Genomic DNA, 19760 nt, shown 5'->3' on the forward strand with positions numbered 1-19760 from the left:
TCCAGAATCTGGTACAAATATGATGAAATTTTATATTTTTCAAAAAAACACTTTTCAATGTGGCAGAGAGTTCAATCGTCGAACTGCTCTTACAGTAAAGAATCCCCGTCTGTGATGAGGTCCTTTAATTACCTTGCTTTCCCGTCTTTGCACGCATTCTAGTTCAGCAATGTCCTTCTCATACACAGGTGCTTAAAACTGTACACAATATTCCATGTATGGTCTAACCGGTGATTTATAGAAATGCAGAGTTTGTTGCATGAAATCATCTTAGAGGTTCAATTTCAACCTTAAGGACACAAATAATATCTTGATTTTGCCTCTTTGTATTCTGATAGTCATAACTTTATTATTTTTCCGTCCTCATAGTCATATAAGGGCTTGTTTTTAGCGAGACAAGTTCTTGTTTTTAATGGCAGCATTTAATGTACCATATAATGTACTGAAAGAAAACTCTTTGTGGGGTGGAATGGAAAACACAAAAGCAATTTGTCCAATGCTTTTTGAGTAGTAAAAATTGCAAGTTTATTTTATTATTCAGGTTAATAGGATATCAATATGAATACACGTTTGCATGTATTTTCTACTGACGTGACGTGAATCTTTGGTGTAAAAGTGGCCGGTTAGCTCAGTTGGTTAGAGCGTGGTGCTAATAACGCCAAGGTCACGGGTTCGATCCCCATACGGGCAATGTAAGCTCACTTTTGTTACAGAGTTGAATAGTTGATAATATTGAAAAAAGGTCCATCAAATTCAACCTATAAACCTGCCGTGTTGATCCAGAGGAAGGCAAAAACTGTCTTGGAGTGCATTCCAATGTTGTCATTAGGGGAAAAATTCCTCCCTTACTCCAAATATGGCTATTAGAATAAATTCCTGGATCAAAGTTCCATCTCCAGAATCTGGTACAAATATGATGAAATTTTATATTTTTCAAAAAAACACTTTTCAATGTGGCAGAGAGTTCAATCGTCGAACTGCTCTTACAGTAAAGAATCCCCGTCTGTGATGAGGTCCTTTAATTACCTTGCTTTCCCTTCTTTGCACGCATTCTAGTTCAGCAATGTCCTTCTCATACACAGGTGCTTGAAACTGTACACAATATTCCATGTATGGTCTAACCGGTGATTTATAGAAATGCAGAGTTTGTTGCATGAAATCATCTTAGAGGTTCAATTTCAACCTTAAGGATAAAAATAATATCTTGATTTTGCCTCTTTGTATTCCGATAGTCATAACTTTATTATTTTTCCGTCCTCATAGTCATATAAGGGCTTGTTTTTAGCGAGACAAGTTCTTGTTTTTAATGGCAGCATTTAATGTACCATATAATGTACTGAAAGAAAACTCTTTGTGGGGTGGAATGGAAAACACAAAAGCAATTTGTCCAATGCTTTTTGAGTAGTAAAAATTGCAAGTTTATTTTATTATTCAGGTTAATAGGATATCAATATGAATACACGTTTGCATGTATTTTCTACTGACGTGACGTGAATCTTTGGTGTAAATGTGGTCGGTTAGCTCAGTTGGTTAGAGCGTGGTGCTAATAACGCCAAGGTCACGGGTTCGATCCCGTACGGGCCATGGAAGCTCACTTTTGTTACATGCTTGTTACAGAGTTGAATAGTTGATAATATTGAAAAAAGGTCCATCAAATTCAACCTATAAACCAGCCGTGTTGATCCAGAGGAAGGCAAAAACTGTCTTGGAGTGCATTCCAATGTTGTCATTAGGGGAAAAATTCCTCCCTTACTCCAAATATGGCTATTAGAATAAATTCCTGGATCAAAGTTCCATCTCCAGAATCTGGTACAAATATGATGAAATTTTATATTTTTCAAAAAAACACTTTTCAATGTGGCAGAGAGTTCAATCGTCGAACTGCTCTTACAGTAAAGAATCCCCGTCTGTGATGAGGTCCTTTAATTACCTTGCTTTCCCTTCTTTGCACGCATTCTAGTTCAGCAATGTCCTTCTCATACACAGGTGCTTAAAACTGTACACAATATTCCATGTATGGTCTAACCGGTGATTTATAGAAATGCAGAGTTTGTTGCATGAAATCATCTTAGAGGTTCAATTTCAACCTTAAGGACAAAAATAATATCTTGATTTTGCCTCTTTGTATTCTGATAGTCATAACTTTATTATTTTTCCGTCCTCATAGTCATATAAGGGCTTGTTTTTAGCGAGACAAGTTCTTGTTTTTAATGGCAGCATTTAATGTACCATATAATGTACTGAAAGAAAACTCTTTGTGGGGTGGAATGGAAAAATAATATCTTGATTTTGCCTCTATGTATTCCGATAGTCATAACTTTATTATTTTTCCGTCCTCATAGTCATATAAGGGCTTGTTTTTAGCGAGACAAGTTCTTGTTTTTAATGGCTGCATTTAATGTACCATATAATGTACTGAAGAAAACTCTTTGTGGGGTGGAATGGAAAACACAAAAGCAATTTGTCCAATGCTTTTTGAGTAGTAAAAATTGCAAGTTTATTTTATTATTCAGGTTAATAGGATATCAATATGAATACACGTTTGCATGTATTTTCTACTGACGTGACGTGAATCTTTGGTGTAAATGTGGCTGGTTAGCTCAGTTGGTTAGAGCGTGGTGCTAATAACGCCAAGGTCACGTGTTCGATCCCCGTATGGGCCATGGAAGCTCACTTTTGTTACAGAGTTGAATAGTTGATAATATTGAAAAAAGGTCCATCAAATTCAACCTATAAACCTGCCGTGTTGATCCAGAGGAAGGCAAAAACTGTCTTGGAGTGCATTCCAATGTTGTCATTAGGGGAAAAATTCCTCCCTTACTCCAAATATGGCTATTAGAATAAATTCCTGGATCAAAGTTCCATCTCCAGAATCTGGTACAAATATGATGAAATTTTATATTTTTCAAAAAAACACTTTTCAATGTGGCAGAGAGTTCAATCGTCGAACTGCTCTTACAGTAAAGAATCCCCGTCTGTGATGAGGTCCTTTAATTACCTTGCTTTCCCTTCTTTGCACGCATTCTAGTTCAGCAATGTCCTTCTCATACACAGGTGCTTGAAACTGTACACAATATTCCATGTATGGTCTAACCGGTGATTTATAGAAATGCAGAGTTTGTTGCATGAAATCATCTTAGAGGTTCAATTTCAACCTTAAGGATAAAAATAATATCTTGATTTTGCCTCTTTGTATTCCGATAGTCATAACTTTATTATTTTTCCGTCCTCATAGTCATATAAGGGCTTGTTTTTAGCGAGACAAGTTCTTGTTTTTAATGGCAGCATTTAATGTACCATATAATGTACTGAAAGAAAACTCTTTGTGGGGTGGAATGGAAAACACAAAAGCAATTTGTCCAATGCTTTTTGAGTAGTAAAAATTGCAAGTTTATTTTATTATTCAGGTTAATAGGATATCAATATGAATACACGTTTGCATGTATTTTCTACTGACGTGACGTGAATCTTTGGTGTAAAAGTGGCCGGTTAGCTCAGTTGGTTAGAGCGTGGTGCTAATAACGCCAAGGTCACGGGTTTGATCCCCGTATGGGCCATGGAAGCTCACTTTTGTTACATGCTTGTATAGTTGAATAGTTGATAATATTGAAAAAAGGTCCATCAAATTCAACCTATAAACCTGCCGTGTTGATCCAGAGGAAGGCAAAAACTGTCTTGGAGTTGTGATGGTATAGAACAACCTATAATCAATGATATAAGTGTAATGTATGTACTACTTCAAGGTAGAAGGATAAACGAGTCTATATTTTGGGTATTATTGAAAGGTTATGGAATGTGATAATCTGCAGATGTTCTGCTGAAACTGGGAATTGCGAATTCATTATGTTATGAGTGTACTACCAGGAACTAGGGAGTTTGTTACCAGCATTTTTGGGTTCTGGGCGTACAGCCAAGATAGATATGGGTAGAACACCGGATTAAAAATTAGATGTAAGGAATAAGAAACAATGTATGTAGAGATAAGAATAATGAGGAAAGAAACCACAAGAATGTATATGTCTAAATGACTCATATGTGTCTGCACGTAATTATATGATATTTTTACTATATAAACTCTGTGTCTCTGCAAATAAAGTCAGAAGTATTTTTGCCTTGAGAAACGTCTCAGTGTGTCTTTGCTTCTCCGAGCTCGCACCCCCCCCACCTGATTTGAACCTGCATGGAGATCAAGGCGTAAAGTGACCTCATTGCGATCACAGAAATTGGCGCCCGAACAGGGACTTGACCAGAAGGACGGCACCCCACCTAGGGGATCTCCCGGGACTTGAATGGCGACCTCCCGGACGAAGGAACGTGCAGACCACAGCTGCAGCAAGGTAAGAAGACTTAATTCTTACAAACTCTGCTCTGCACCTTCCTGTCTGGTAGGTCACCTTCCCGGTAGTACTCCTGAGGAATAGAGGGGCCACATGAGGGTGTTTTTAGTGTAAAAATCTGGTCAAGTCTATATGTAATCCTACCCTCAGGATAAAGTGCCTGATCTCCATGGCAGTATTTGTATGAATGTTGTAGAAACCCAGTTTTGTGTCACAAATGCATTTTAGAATAAGGAAATTGTTTTTGGAAAAAACTTCCGATAATCCGGCAAATTACCAGAAACATGTGTACATGCTTCAGGTGACTACGGGGATTATGATAGGCTAAATTTAAGCCCGGAAATCGAAAATTTTGTGCAATCTGATAATCCGGAAAAATACCGAAAATGTGTGTACACGATTGGAGTACTTGCGGGGATTATCATGCACTGATTTTCAGCTCAAAATTCCAGAATTTTCTGCAATCCGATAATCCGGCATGTCAAATGAATAGCTTGATTTTACGTTTGCCTTGTTATTTGGATTAGTAATATTTGTCATATTACTGTTATGGTGTGGAGGATATCTCCTTGAGTGGTGTTTAAAGTGAATAAGAAGAAAGTAAGCTAGTTATAAAAGGAATTTAATTCTCTGGCCAGAGTAGAAGTTGAAAAGGAGTTTCGAGGGGATAAGTAACTGTCTAAAATAGGTGAGAAAGGAATTCACCTATCAGGAAAATTACCCCCTACATAACTTAGGGTCTGCCTATAGGCGACCACTTATAACTAGGCAACAATGTTGAACTTGGTGTCCCTATTAAGTACGGAAGCTAGAAACTGTCTAAAACAGATGAGAATGGAATTCATCTGTCAGTAGCTAAAATCTGTAACAAGAGTAAGTACGGAAACTAGAAACTGTCTAAAACAGATGAGAATGGAATTCATCTGTCAGTAGCTAAAATCTGTAACAAGAGTACGAGATGAGCACCCCAAAGGACAAACCGCCAAACAGGCAGTAGCAGAAAGAGAAGGTAAAAAGGCAACGCAGGGAACGAAGAAAAAAAAATAAAATAATGAAAGCATGTGGTCTAGAATCCCATGGACGGTTAGACGCAGAAAAATGGAATGAATGTTGTGACACAAAACGTGGATGGTTGAAAGATAAAAAGTTACAGGGGAAAGCAGAAGCATGGAGAAAAGGGTCAGAAGAAGTAGTACAAGGAGGTTGCCAGAGGAAATTCATATTTTATAAAGTAAAGTTTAAAGCAAAGGAAGTTATAGAAGTAGTAGTTGTTTTAATGTTGCAAATGACCTTATAGTAAATTCCCATATGGTATAATTTAGAATTAACTAGTGTGACAAGAGAAGGGGGAGGTGAAGAACAGCTGCTAGTGAGATAAGAAATGTAATCTTGTTTTTAAAATGAATGAACACAACATTAAATGCTGATATAGATATTTTGTATGACTTTGTGTCATTTTGTAGATTGAATCAGGAAAAGTGATAAATGTAATAATGTATAAGCAGTCCTTCACAGCCAAACCACCAGACACCTCTGTCTTATATGATGAGACCCTTGATCCTGTCATACATTCTGCACAGAGTGCAGTTGTTTGCCCTGATCAAGGCATGTAAACTGGCAGAGGGAAAAAGAGGAGGGCGGCTCCAAGCCGCAGATTGGGCAAAAGGTATACTGGAGAACAAAGGGAAGTTGGAAGGTAGAAAGTTGATGAAAAGTGCTTTAGAGGGATTTGCAGAAGAGGAAGTTAGGAATAAGAAAGGTATTGTATGTATTAGAGAACAGGACCAGCCGACGCCCGGTAATGGCATCCGTACCTCATGTTGAGTGTGTCCTCATTGTTGGTGGGAAACCCCCTGCGCACTGTTTCCAATGGGAGAGGCTGCCCCCCCTGCCCCTGATGTGGCCACGCCCGGCCCAACCAAATCAGTATGAAATAATCACCTTGTTAATTTTGTCATTTGTAGTGTTTTTTCTATTTACAGAAGTTCCAGTCTAGTTCACTGATGAAGCAACACGTAATCATAATATAGAGATGGTGGCCAACAGATTGTACTGTTAAACATTAACGTAGATAATTCCTGTACAATGGTGTGATAAATGATTGCAGATACGTATGTTGTTTTGCCGGCATTGAAAGTGTTAAGATTGTGAGAAGTTGTGAGAAGTTGTGAGAAGCTGTGAGTTAGTGACCCCCCCCCCCCCTCCCTCCCCCTAAAGTGTGCTGTGTTTGGGAGGAGGAGGAGGGGGGCTGACTGGGTGCAGTCTGCAGGGCTGATGAGACAAAGGGATCTCAATATGCACTGCTGAGATATATATATATCAGTAATGTCTACAAACCGAAATACATTTCTTCTCTTTTGCGCAAGCGCTGTTGTTTATAAAAGTTACGATATTTATGTGCTATGATGTGATCAGATTTCATGTGTTTTGATGTTAATTCAGATGTATTAAACTACAGATACTGTGAGAGACGGGGTTTTGAAAATGTATGTGCCCCCACCGTTCCTTATTTTTATATACTGTTTATTGGTTTGCAGTAATTAATGTTATCAGAGATAATATTTTCTGTTTTATTGAATAACTAACTACAATTGTTTTATTTTTGATTTCACACATGAGTTATGTTATTGTAAAGATCAAATGTTTGTCACGAAAAAGTTATTTTTGTTTCAGGCTGTTGTACATTACAGGGGGTTAAATTAGTGTTATGTTGAGATGTAGTTTTGAACTCTGCTACATCACTCTCGCAGAGTCCACAAAGGGGGGAAGGGTGAAGGAACTGATCAGGTACAATTGTGGTTTATGTGTAAGAGACCATCCCCCTCCAGCAAAGTTACACAGGAGGCGATGTGACATCACTCACACGAGTTTTTATGGATTTAGATGAGGGAGAAGGCAAAACAAAACTTGTCTGGACATTGTTAATTTGATGTAAAGTTTTTAGGGATGTTTTATTTTTATTTGTTTTTGTATTAATCAAGTATTTGCAGAACCTGATAAAAGTGAGATTCTCAAAGTATTCTGGATTATCAGCTGAATGAGGAGGAGTTGTGTTTGGTAGCGGCTCGTGACACCAATCCATGGAGTACCTCTACGCAAGCATATACTTTGTACTGTACTGAACAAAATGGACATGCCACTGCAGTTCTCACACAAAGTCATGGACCACAGCAGCGCCCGGTAGCATATTATTCAGCTAGACTAGACCCTGTGGCCTGAGGTTCCCCATCATGTGTGAGAGCTATCATTGCTGCAAATTCAATGTTAAACAAGGCCTCAGATTTGGTCCTGGCATTTCCAGTCCAAGTTTTTGCACCACATGTTATTACTGCTATTCTTACTCAAGTACAACCTAAGCATTTGTCCACTGCAAGACATTTGAGATTAACCTGTGCACTTCTTCTTTCTGAGCAGGTTACTTTATACCGCTGTACTACATTGAACCCAGCTACCTTACTGCCTTTGGAGCAAGGGGGAGAAGACGTAGGTAAAGTATGGTCACAATTTTTGTCTGAAACTGATGAACATGATTGTATGGCCCTTATGGCCCAGGAAACAGTGGGGTTCGCACATGTAAAAGATACCCCACTCCAAAACCCAGACCTAATACTCTTTGTGGATGGTTCAAGGTATTTTGTAGAAGGATCTTTTCTTACAGGATATGCAGTAACCACCGAAGATGTAGTCCTAGAAGCAGCCTCCTTACCAGCGTCCCGCTCAGCACAAGAAGCGGAGCTTAAGGCCCTGGCAGCAGCATGCCAACATGCAGAAGGAAAGACAGCAAATATATACACTGACTCTCGGTATGCATTTGGGATTGCACACGATTATGGCCCTATATGGAAGGCTAGACAGTTTTTGACCTCTGCAGGTACACCTGTAAAGAATGCAGACTTTGTAAACTACTTGATGGAGACCCTGATGTTACCCACAGAAGTAGCAGTAGTAATAAAGATAAAAGCTCACACTAAGGTGAGTTCACCAGAGACAAAAGGAAATGCCCTGGCAGACGAAGCGGCAAAGCAAGCAGCACAGAAGCTACCCGTGTTAGCAGCCGTATTTCAGATAAACGATCCAGAGGAAACAAGACCAGCTGTAAGCCCGGAACTACTGCAAAAACTTCAAGGACAAGCAACAAAAGAAGAAAAAGACAAGTGGACGGCCCAAGGAGCAACGCTACGAAAAGATGGCCTCTGGCAATGCCAGAATAAACTGTGCCTGCCTAAGACAATGTTCCCAATGATGGCCCAAATAACACATGGAGCGACTCACCAATCAAAAACGGCAATGATGGACTTGGTAAACAAGGTGTGGTATGCTCCAGGGTTTAGTGTGATGGCCAGCAGTTTTACACAAGGATGCATGATCTGTGCAACACATAATATTGGAAGAACTGTAAAAGTACCACAGAAGCACACACCCAGACCAATTTACCCATTCCAGAGACTACAGATAGACTATAATCAATTACCAAAAGTCGGTACCTATGAGTATGTGCTTGTTTGTATTGATCTCTTTTCAGGATGGCCAGAAGCTTTTCCAGTAACCAAAGCTACAGCCGTAGCCACAGCAAAGAAACTGATCAACGAGGTGGTGTGCAGATATGGAGTACCAGAGGTGATCGAGAGCGACAGAGGAACTCATTTTACGGGTGAAATCATGAACCATGTGTTGTCAGCTCTAGGCATAAGTCAAGCCCTACATACACCATACCATCCACAAAGCAGTGGGAAGGTTGAGAGACTAAATGGGACTCTCAAATTGAAAATCCAAAAAGCAATGGTAGAAACCGGGAAACCATGGACCGAGTGTCTACCATTAGCCTTGTTCTCAGTAAGATACACGCCCACAAAAAGAACAGGTCTCAGCCCATATGAGATCTTATTTGGGTCGGCTCCCAGATTAGGATGTTATTTTCCACAGGTGCTCCAAATGCAGTATGGTAGACTAACAGATTATGTATCAACGCTGAACAAACAATTGACCAAGGTGCATGCACAAGTCTTTGCTTCCATTCCAGGTCCTGATTCAGTTGAAGGGACGTATAAGCTAGAACCAGGAGATTGGGTCGTTGTCAAAAGACACGTGAGGAAGAGCCTTGAGCCACGGTTTGATGGTCCTTTTCAAGTTTTACTCGTTACAAGCACCTCAGTGAAGCTCGAAGGAAAGGCAAGCTGGATTCACGCCAGTCATTGTAAAAAGGTTCTTCAGCCAGAAGAATGAAGATCTTTGTGGTTGTTGCGGCGGTTGTTGCGTGTGCTCTTATACAAAAAGGCAGAACTGCTACTCCTGTACACGTAATCAGTACAGAATCACTGGAACAGTTCAGGACAGGGTGGGCGAATGCCACAGTGGATAGAAAGCAGGGTAACTACACCTGTAAGGCCAATGCCCCGTGTTATACTACAAATGTGACTACAACCGAAGGGACCACATGGAGGGACTGTGTACCTTCACATAGACAAAACAGCCAACATTAGCATACAAGAAGAGACGCCGGGGCTGTTGCTTTGTTGTTATGAACCAGATTTACAGTATCGACAGAAATATACAACCAGGAAAAATAGAAACGAAATGATAAATAAGACTTATGAAAGATGCAACAAGGAGAGGCTCAACTCTACGATTGTAATAAAAGAAACTGATGGGATTATATTATGTATGAATAATAGCCAAATAAGAAATAGAAGATATTTTGTATTCTTGATAATAATTTTAAGAGATAGTTTTAAGCCACATATAACAGTACAAAGTCTGGAAAGAATCCCACACACTTGTAAGAGCGCTGTAACCCAACAGCAGAAAAAGAATGTACACTTCAATATTTCCTTCCCTGAATCCCCCAGCTGTCATAGACAAAAAAGAGAATGGTATGACCCGCTATTAGGAGGGGTAGGAACGGGATTAGGAGTATTGAATGGTATACAGTTAGAAACAGTTATGAACAAATTAAACTCAGTGGGAGATGACACATCTACTGCATTAAGGATAGGTGCCTCATGGTTACCTACTACCTTTCACTTACAGCAAAAAGGGTTAGCTATAGATGAACTGTTTCTAAATGTTTTTAATGAAAGTATGCTAACCGAATATAGAACATTACAGAATGTATCAACTTTAGTAAATTGGACAGTATGTACGCTTAAAACGATGTGGCAACAAGAACAGATGAATAATTGTAAGAATAAATTGTTTAGTAGTCATGTTAGGCAATGGACAGACATTCTGCCCATAGGAAAGAGAAATGATACGTGGTTATTGTTCCAGCCTGAGTATACTGAGTGTACACCTAAATGGTGTGCAGGAAGACTAATAGCATTTCATGTGAAAAATCCTACTCTATTATGCAAATTTATTGTTATGCCAATGGTAATGATTGATTGGGTGACATTATTAGGACAATATTGTATCCTGGAAATGAAAGGAACACACATAGATTCTCAAAATAAGACAAGGAATATAGATTTGTGCCAGTTAACAGAGCAAGGATATGTATGTAATGAACAGTCAGGGATATATGAACCCTGTCTAATGCAGCACCAGGATAATGTATGCGCACTCACTATAATCCCAGAAGTTAACCTACAGGTTTATATTGAAGTAGGTCCACAGCATGTATGTTTAATAACTAACAACAAGCAGACCCTTAGCCAGTTTAATCTCACAGGACCATTTTCAGGATGTCTATACAATGTGACGCATTTGACTTGGGGGAACCAAACTATAGTGTTCCTGCCTACTTTAGAAGAAATAATGTCCACTGTATGGGTACCTGAACCTTTGCCCTATGGAAATTTTAGTTTGCCACTGGAAGAGTTAAAACAAGTGTTACAAAAGTCTAAAGACGTAAAGAAATTGATAGCAGCCCATAATGTAACTCTAAGTAAAGTGAAAGTATTGGCTACAATAGCAGCTAGGGAAGTAATAAATTTATTGTCAGCAATAAAAGATGCCAGTGCCCATCATTGGTATGACGTTTTTACAGGATTTTCTCCCACTGCCACTAAGATATTGCATGTGCTTTTCCAACCATTGATTTGTTTAATGATATTATTTGTATTGCTTACATGTTTCAATTGTTATGTATTTTGCAAGATAAGGGAAGCATTCAGTCAGAGGCCTATATATTATGATGAAAGAGTGTTGTGAGATTACCCCACCTACATACCTGTGTGAATCAAGTGAAGAAATGGATCGAAGCCTTGCTATCAGGAGATAGAAGTAGCATTGGAATTTAGGTGTTGGTAAAATCACAAAAGGAGGGATTGTGATGGTATAGAACAACCTATAATCAATGATATAAGTGTAATGTATGTACTACTTCAAGGTAGAAGGATAAACGAGTCTATATTTTGGGTATTATTGAAAGGTTATGGAATGTGATAATCTGCAGATGTTCTGCTGAAACTGGGAATTGCGAATTCATTATGTTATGAGTGTACTACCAGGAACTAGGGAGTTTGTTACCAGCATTTTTGGGTTCTGGGCGTACAGCCAAGATAGATATGGGTAGAACACCGGATTAAAAATTAGATGTAAGGAATAAGAAACAATGTATGTAGAGATAAGAATAATGAGGAAAGAAACCACAAGAATGTATATGTCTAAATGACTCATATGTGTCTGCACGTAATTATATGATATTTTTACTATATAAACTCTGTGTCTCTGCAAATAAAGTCAGAAGTATTTTTGCCTTGAGAAACGTCTCAGTGTGTCTTTGCTTCTCCGAGCTCGCACCCCCCCACCTGATTTGAACCTGCATGGAGATCAAGGCGTAAAGTGACCTCATTGCGATCACAGAAAGCATTCCAATTTTCTCATTAGGGGAAAAATTCCTCCCTTACTCCAAATATGGCTATTAGAATAAATTCCTGGATCAAAGTTCCATCTCCAGAATCTGGTACAAATATGATGAAATTTTATATTTTTCAAAAAAACACTTTTCAATGTGGCAGAGAGTTCAATCGTCGAACTGCTCTTACAGTAAAGAATCCCCGTCTGTGATGAGGTCCTTTAATTACCTTGCTTTCCCTTCTTTGCACGCATTCTAGTTCAGCAATGTCCTTCTCATACACAGGTGCTTAAAACTGTACACAATATTCCATGTATGGTCTAACCGGTGATTTATAGAAATGCAGAGTTTGTTGCATGAAATCATCTTAGAGGTTCAATTTCAACCTTAAGGACAAAAATAATATCTTGATTTTGCCTCTTTGTATTCTGATAGTCATAACTTTATTATTTTTCCGTCCTCATAGTCATATAAGGGCTTGTTTTTAGCGAGACAAGTTCTTGTTTTTAATGGCAGCATTTAATGTACCATATAATGTACTGAAAGAAAACTCTTTGTGGGGTGGAATGGAAAAATAATATCTTGATTTTGCCTCTTTGTATTCCGATAGTCATAACTTTATTATTTTTCCGTCCTCATAGTCATATAAGGGCTTGTTTTTAGCGAGACAAGTTCTTGTTTTTAATGGCAGCATTTAATGTACCATATAATGTACTGAAAGAAAACTCTTTGTGGGGTGGAATGGAAAACACAAAAGCAATTTGTCCAATGCTTTTTGAGTAGTAAAAATTGCAAGTTTATTTTATTATTCAGGTTAATAGGATATCAATATGAATACACGTTTGCATGTATTTTCTACTGACGTGACGTGAATCTTTGGTGTAAAAGTGGCCGGTTAGCTCAGTTGGTTAGAGCGTGGTGCTAATGACGCCAAGGTCACGGGTTCGATCCCCGTACGGGCCATGGAAGCTCACTTTTGTTACATGCTTGTTACAGAGTTGAATAGTTGATAATATTGAAAAAAGGTCCATCAAATTCAACCTATAAACCTGCCGTGTTGATCCAGAGGAAGGCAAAAACTGTCTTGGAGTGCATTCCAATGTTGTCATTAGGGGAAAAATTCCTCCCTTACTCCAAATATGGCTATTAGAATAAATTCCTGGATCAAAGTTCCATCTCCAGAATCTGGTACAAATATGATGAAATTTTATATTTTTCAAAAAAACACTTTTCAATGTGGCAGAGAGTTCAATCGTCGAACTGCTCTTACAGTAAAGAATCCCCGTCTGTGATGAGGTCCTTTAATTACCTTGCTTTCCCTTCTTTGCACGCATTCTAGTTCAGCAATGTCCTTCTCATACACAGGTGCTTAAAACTGTACACAATATTCCATGTATGGTCTAACCGGTGATTTATAGAAATGCAGAGTTTGTTGCATGAAATCATCTTAGAGGTTCAATTTCAACCTTAAGGACAAAAATAATACCTTGATTTTGCCTCTTTGTATTCCGATAGTCATAACTTTATTATTTTTCCGTCCTCATAGTCATATAAGGGCTTGTTTTTAGCGAGACAAGTTCTTGTTTTTAATGGCAGCATTTAATGTACCATATAATGTACTGAAAGAAAACTCTTTGTGGGGTGGAATGGAAAAATAATATCTTAATTTTGCCTCTTTGTATTCCGATAGTCATAACTTTATTATTTTTCCGTCCTCATAGTCATGCAAGGGCTTGTTTTTAGCGAGACAAGTTCTTGTTTTTAATGGCAGCATTTAATGTACCATATAATGTACTGAAGAAAACTCTTTGTGGGGTGGAATGGAAAACACAAAAGCAATTTGTCCAATGCTTTTTGAGTAGTAAAAATTGCAAGTTTATTTTATTATTCAGGTTAATAGGATATCAATATGAATACACGTTTGCATGTATTTTCTACTGACGTGACGTGAATCTTTGGTGTAAAAGTGGCTGGTTAGCTCAGTTGGTTAGAGCGTGGTGCTAATAACGCCAAGGTCACGGGTTCGATCCACGTACGGGCCATGGAAGCTCACTTTTGTTACAGAGTTGAATAGTTGATAATATTGAAAAAAGGTCCATCAAATTCAACCTATAAACCTGCCGTGTTGATCCAGAGGAAGGCAAAAACTGTCTTGGAGTGCATTCCAATGTTGTCATTAGGGGAAAAATTCCTCCCTTACTCCAAATATGGCTATTAGAATAAATTCCTGGATCAAAGTTCCATCTCCAGAATCTGGTACAAATATGATGAAATTTTATATTTTTCAAAAAAACACTTTTCAATGTGGCAGAGAGTTCAATCGTCGAACTGCTCTTACAGTAAAGAATCCCCGTCTGTGATGAGGTCCTTTAATTACCTTGCTTTCCCTTCTTTGCACGCATTCTAGTTCAGCAATGTCCTTCTCATACACAGGTGCTTAAAACTGTACACAATATTCCATGTATGGTCTAACCGGTGATTTATAGAAATGCAGAGTTTGTTGCATGAAATCATCTTAGAGGTTCAATTTCAACCTTAAGGATAAAAATAATATCTTGATTTTGCCTCTTTGTATTCCGATAGTCATAACTTTATTATTTTTCCGTCCTCATAGTCATATAAGGGCTTGTTTTTAGCGAGACAAGTTCTTGTTTTTAATGGCAGCATTTAATGTACCATATAATGTACTGAAAGAAAACTCTTTGTGGGGTGGAAAGGAAAACACAAAAGCAATTTGTCCAATGCTTTTTGAGTAGTAAAAATTGCAAGTTTATTTTATTATTCAGGTTAATAGGATATCAATATGAATACACGTTTGCATGTATTTTCTACTGACGTGACGTGAATCTTTGGTGTAAAAGTGGCCGGTTAGCTCAGTTGGTTAGAGCGTGGTGCTAATAACGCCAAGGTCACGGGTTCGGTCCCCGTACGGGCCATGGAAGCTCACTTTTGTTACATGCTTGTTACAGAGTTGAATAGTTGATAATATTGAAAAAAGGTCCATCAAATTCAACCTATAAACCTGCCGTGTTGATCCAGAGGAAGGCAAAAACTGTCTTGGAGTGCATTCCAATTTTCTCATTAGGGGAAAAATTCCTCCCTTACTCCAAATATGGCTATTAGAATAAATTCCTGGATCAAAGTTCCATCTCCAGAATCTGGTACAAATATGATGAAATTTTATATTTTTCAAAAAAACACTTTTCAATGTGGCAGAGAGTTCAATCGTCGAACTGCTCTTACAGTAAAGAATCCCCGTCTGTGATGAGGTCCTTTAATTACCTTGCTTTCCCTTCTTTGCACGCATTCTAGTTCAGCAATGTCCTTCTCATACACAGGTGCTTAAAACTGTACACAATATTCCATGTATGGTCTAACCGGTGATTTATAGAAATGCAGAGTTTGTTGCATGAAATCATCTTAGAGGTTCAATTTCAACCTTAAGGATAAAAATAATATCTTGATTTTGCCTCTTTGTATTCTGATAGTCATAACTTTATTATTTTTCCGTCCTCATAGTCATATAAGGGCTTGTTTTTAGCGAGACAAGTTCTTGTTTTTAATGGCAGCATTTAATGTACCATATAATGTACTGAAAGAAAACTCTTTGTGGGGTGGAATGGAAAACACAAAAGCAATTTGTCCAATGCTTTTTGAGTAGTAAAAATTTCAAGTTTATTTTATTATTCAGGTTAATAGGATATCAATATGAATACACGTTTGCATGTATTTTCTACTGACGTGACGTGAATCTTTGGTGTAAAAGTGGCCGGTTAGCTCAGTTGGTTAGAGCGTGGTGCTAATAACACCAAGGTCACGGGTTCGATCCCCGTATGGGCCATGGAAGCTCACTTTTGTTACAGATTTGAATAGTTGATAATATTGAAAAAAGGTCCATCAAATTCAACATATAAACCTGCCGTGTTGATCCAGAGGAAGGCAAAAACTGTCTTGGAGTGCATTCCAAAGTTGTCATTAGGGGAAAAATTCCTCCCTTACTCCAAATATGGCTATTAGAATAAATTCCTGGATCAAAGTTCCATCTCCAGAATCTGGTAGTAATATGATGAAATTTTATATTTTTCAAAAAAAACACTTTTCAATGTGGCAGAGAGTTCAATCGTCGAACTGCTCTTACAGTAAAGAATCCCCGTCTGTGATGAGGTCCTTTAATTACCTTGCTTTCCCTTCTTTGCACGCATTCTAGTTCAGCAATGTCCTTCTCATACACAGGTGCTTAAAACTGTACACAATATTCCATGTATGGTCTAACCGGTGATTTATAGAAATGCAGAGTTTGTTGCATGAAATCATCTTAGAGGTCCAATTTCAACCTTAAGGACAAAAATAATATCTTGATTTTGCCTCTTTGTATTCCGATAGTCATAACTTTATTATTTTTCCGTCCTCATAGTCATATAAGGGCTTGTTTTTAGCGAGACAAGTTCTTGTTTTTAATGGCAGCATTTAATGTACCATATAATGTACTGAAGAAAACTCTTTGTGGGGTGGAATGGAAAACACAAAAGCAATTTGTCCAATGCTTTTTGAGTAGTAAAAATTGCAAGTTTATTTTATTATTCAGGTTAATAGGATATCAATATGAATACACGTTTGCATGTATTTTCTACTGACGTGACGTGAATCTCTGGTGTAAAAGTGGCCGGTTAGCTCAGTTGGTTAGAGCGTGGTGCTAATAACGCCAAGGTCACGGGTTCGATCCCCATACGGGCAATGTAAGCTCACTTTTGTTACAGAGTTGAATAGTTGATAATATTGAAAAAAGGTCCATCAAATTCAACCTATAAACCTGCCGTGTTGATCCAGAGGAAGGCAAAAACTGTCTTGGAGTGCATTCCAATGTTGTCATTAGGGGAAAAATTCCTCCCTTACTCCAAATATGGCTATTAGAATAAATTCCTGGATCAAAGTTCCATCTCCAGAATCTGGTAGTAATATGATGAAATTTTATATTTTTCAAAAAAACACTTTTCAATGTGGCAGAGAGTTCAATCGTCGAACTGCTCTTACAGTAAAGAATCCCCGTCTGTGATGAGGTCCTTTAATTACCTTGCTTTCCCTTCTTTGCACGCATTCTAGTTCAGCAATGTCCTTCTCATACACAGGTGCTTAAAACTGTACACAATATTCCATGTATGGTCTAACCGGTGATTTATAGAAATGCAGAGTTTGTTGCATGAAATCATCTTAGAGGTCCAATTTCAACCTTAAGGACAAAAATAATATCTTGATTTTGCCTCTTTGTATTCCGATAGTCATAACTTTATTATTTTTCCGTCCTCATAGTCATATAAGGGCTTGTTTTTAGCGAGACAAGTTCTTGTTTTTAATGGCAGCATTTAATGTACCATATAATGTACTGAAAGAAAACTCTTTGTGGGGTGGAATGGAAAACACAAAAGCAATTTGTCCAATGCTTTTTGAGTAGTAAAAATTTCAAGTTTATTTTATTATTCAGGTTAATAGGATATCAATATGAATACACGTTTGCATGTATTTTCTACTGACGTGACGTGAATCTTTGGTGTAAAAGTGGCCGGTTAGCTCAGTTGGTTAGAGCGTGGTGCTAATATTGCCAAGGTCACGGGTTCGATCCCCGTATGGGCCATGGAAGCTCACTTTTGTTACATGCTTGTTACAGAGTTGAATAGTTGATAATATTGAAAAAAGGTCCATCAAATTCAACATATAAACCTGCCGTGTTGATCCAGAGGAAGGCAAAAACTGTCTTGGAGTGCATTCCAAAGTTGTCATTAGGGGAAAAATTCCTCCCTTACTCCAAATATGGCTATTAGAATAAATTCCTGGATCAAAGTTCCATCTCCAGAATCTGGTAGTAATATGATGAAATTTTATATTTTTCAAAAAAACACTTTTCAATGTGGCAGAGAGTTCAATCGTCGAACTGCTCTTACAGTAAAGAATCCCCGTCTGTGATGAGGTCCTTTAATTACCTTGCTTTCCCTTCTTTGCACGCATTCTAGTTCAGCAATGTCCTTCTCATACACAGGTGCTCAAAACTGTACACAATATTCCATGTATGGTCTAACCGGTGATTTATAGAAATGCAGAGTTTGTTGCATGAAATCATCTTAGAGGTCCAATTTCAACCTTAAGGACAAAAATAATATCTTGATTTTGCCTCTTTGTATTCCGATAGTCATAACTTTATTATTTTTCCGTCCTCATAGTCATATAAGGGCTTGTTTTTAGCGAGACAAGTTCTTGTTTTTAATGGCAGCATTTAATGTACCATATAATGTACTGAAAGAAAACTCTTTGTGGGGTGGAATGGAAAACACAAAAGCAATTTGTCCAATGCTTTTTGAGTAGTAAAAATTGCAAGTTTATTTTATTATTCAGGTTAATAGGATATCAATATGAATACACATTTGCATGTATTTTCTACTGACGTGACGTGAATCTTTGGTGTAAAAGTGGTCGGTTAGCTCAGTTGGTTAGAGCGTGGTGCTAATAACGCTAAGGTCACGGGTTCGATCCCTGTACGGGCCATGGAAGCTCACTTTTGTTACATGCTTGTTACAGAGTTGAATAGTTGATAATATTGAAAAAAGGTCCATCAAATTCAACCTGTAAACCTGCCGTGTTGATCCAGAGGAAGGCAAAAACTGTCTTGGAGTGCATTCCAATGTTGTCATTAGGGGAAAAATTCCTCCCTTACTCCAAATATGGCTATTAGAATAAATTCCTGGATCAAAGTTCCATCTCCAGAATCTGGTACAAATATGATGAAGTTTTATATTTTTCAAAAAAACACTTTTCAATGTGGCAGAGAGTTCAATCGTCGAACTTCTCTTACAGTAAAGAATCCCCGTCTGTGATGAGGTCCTTTAATTACCTTGCTTTCCCTTCTTTGCACGCATTCTAGTTCAGCAATGTCCTTCTCATACACAGGTGCTTAAAACTGTACACAATATTCCATGTATGGTCTAACCGGTGATTTATAGAAATGCAGAGTTTGTTGCATGAAATCATCTTAGAGGTCCAATTTCAACCTTAAGGACAAAAATAATATCTTCATTTTGCCTCTTTGTATTCCGATAGTCATAACTTTATTATTTTTCCGTCCTCATAGTCATATAAGGGCTTGTTTTTAGCGAGACAAGTTCTTGTTTTTAATGGCAGCATTTAATGTACCATATAATGTACTGAAAGAAAACTCTTTGTGGGGTGGAATGGAAAACACAAAAGCAATTTGTCCAATGCTTTTTGAGTAGTAAAAATTGCAAGTTTATTTTATTATTCAGGTTAATAGGATATCAATATGAATACACGTTTGCAAGTATTTTCTACTGATGTGACGTGAATCTTTGGTGTTAAAGTGGCCGGTTAGCTCAGTTGGTTAGAGCGTGGTGCTAATAACGCCAAGGTCATGGGTTCGATCCCCGTACGGGCCATGGAAGCTCACTTTTGTTACAGAGTTGAATAGTTGATAATATTGAAAAAAGGTCCATCAAATTCAACCTATAAACCTGCCGTGTTGATCCAGAGGAAGGCAAAAACTGTCTTGGAGTGCATTCCAATATTGTCATTAGGGGAAAAATTCCTCCCTTACTCCAAATATGGCTATTAGAATAAATTCCTGG

General features: G+C 38.0%; 3 non-coding genes across 3 annotated transcripts; all 3 read left to right on the forward strand.

The window, feature by feature from the left end:
* The first annotated feature begins 13021 nt into the window (after positions 1-13021).
* Positions 13022-13095, forward strand: TRNAI-AAU (transfer RNA isoleucine (anticodon AAU)). Its single transcript has one exon. It is a non-coding gene; the product is annotated as a tRNA-Ile (tRNA).
* A 2804-nt stretch (positions 13096-15899) lies between these two features.
* On the forward strand, positions 15900-15973 carry TRNAI-AAU (transfer RNA isoleucine (anticodon AAU)). The gene has a single exon. It is a non-coding gene; the product is annotated as a tRNA-Ile (tRNA).
* Positions 15974-19497: 3524 nt separating this feature from the next.
* On the forward strand, positions 19498-19571 carry TRNAI-AAU (transfer RNA isoleucine (anticodon AAU)). The gene has a single exon. It is a non-coding gene; the product is annotated as a tRNA-Ile (tRNA).
* The last annotated feature ends 189 nt before the right edge of the window (positions 19572-19760 follow it).

Source organism: Rhinoderma darwinii, chromosome 3, assembly GCF_050947455.1.
Source record: "Rhinoderma darwinii isolate aRhiDar2 chromosome 3, aRhiDar2.hap1, whole genome shotgun sequence".
In the NCBI taxonomy this organism is placed as follows: Eukaryota; Metazoa; Chordata; class Amphibia; order Anura; family Rhinodermatidae; genus Rhinoderma; species Rhinoderma darwinii.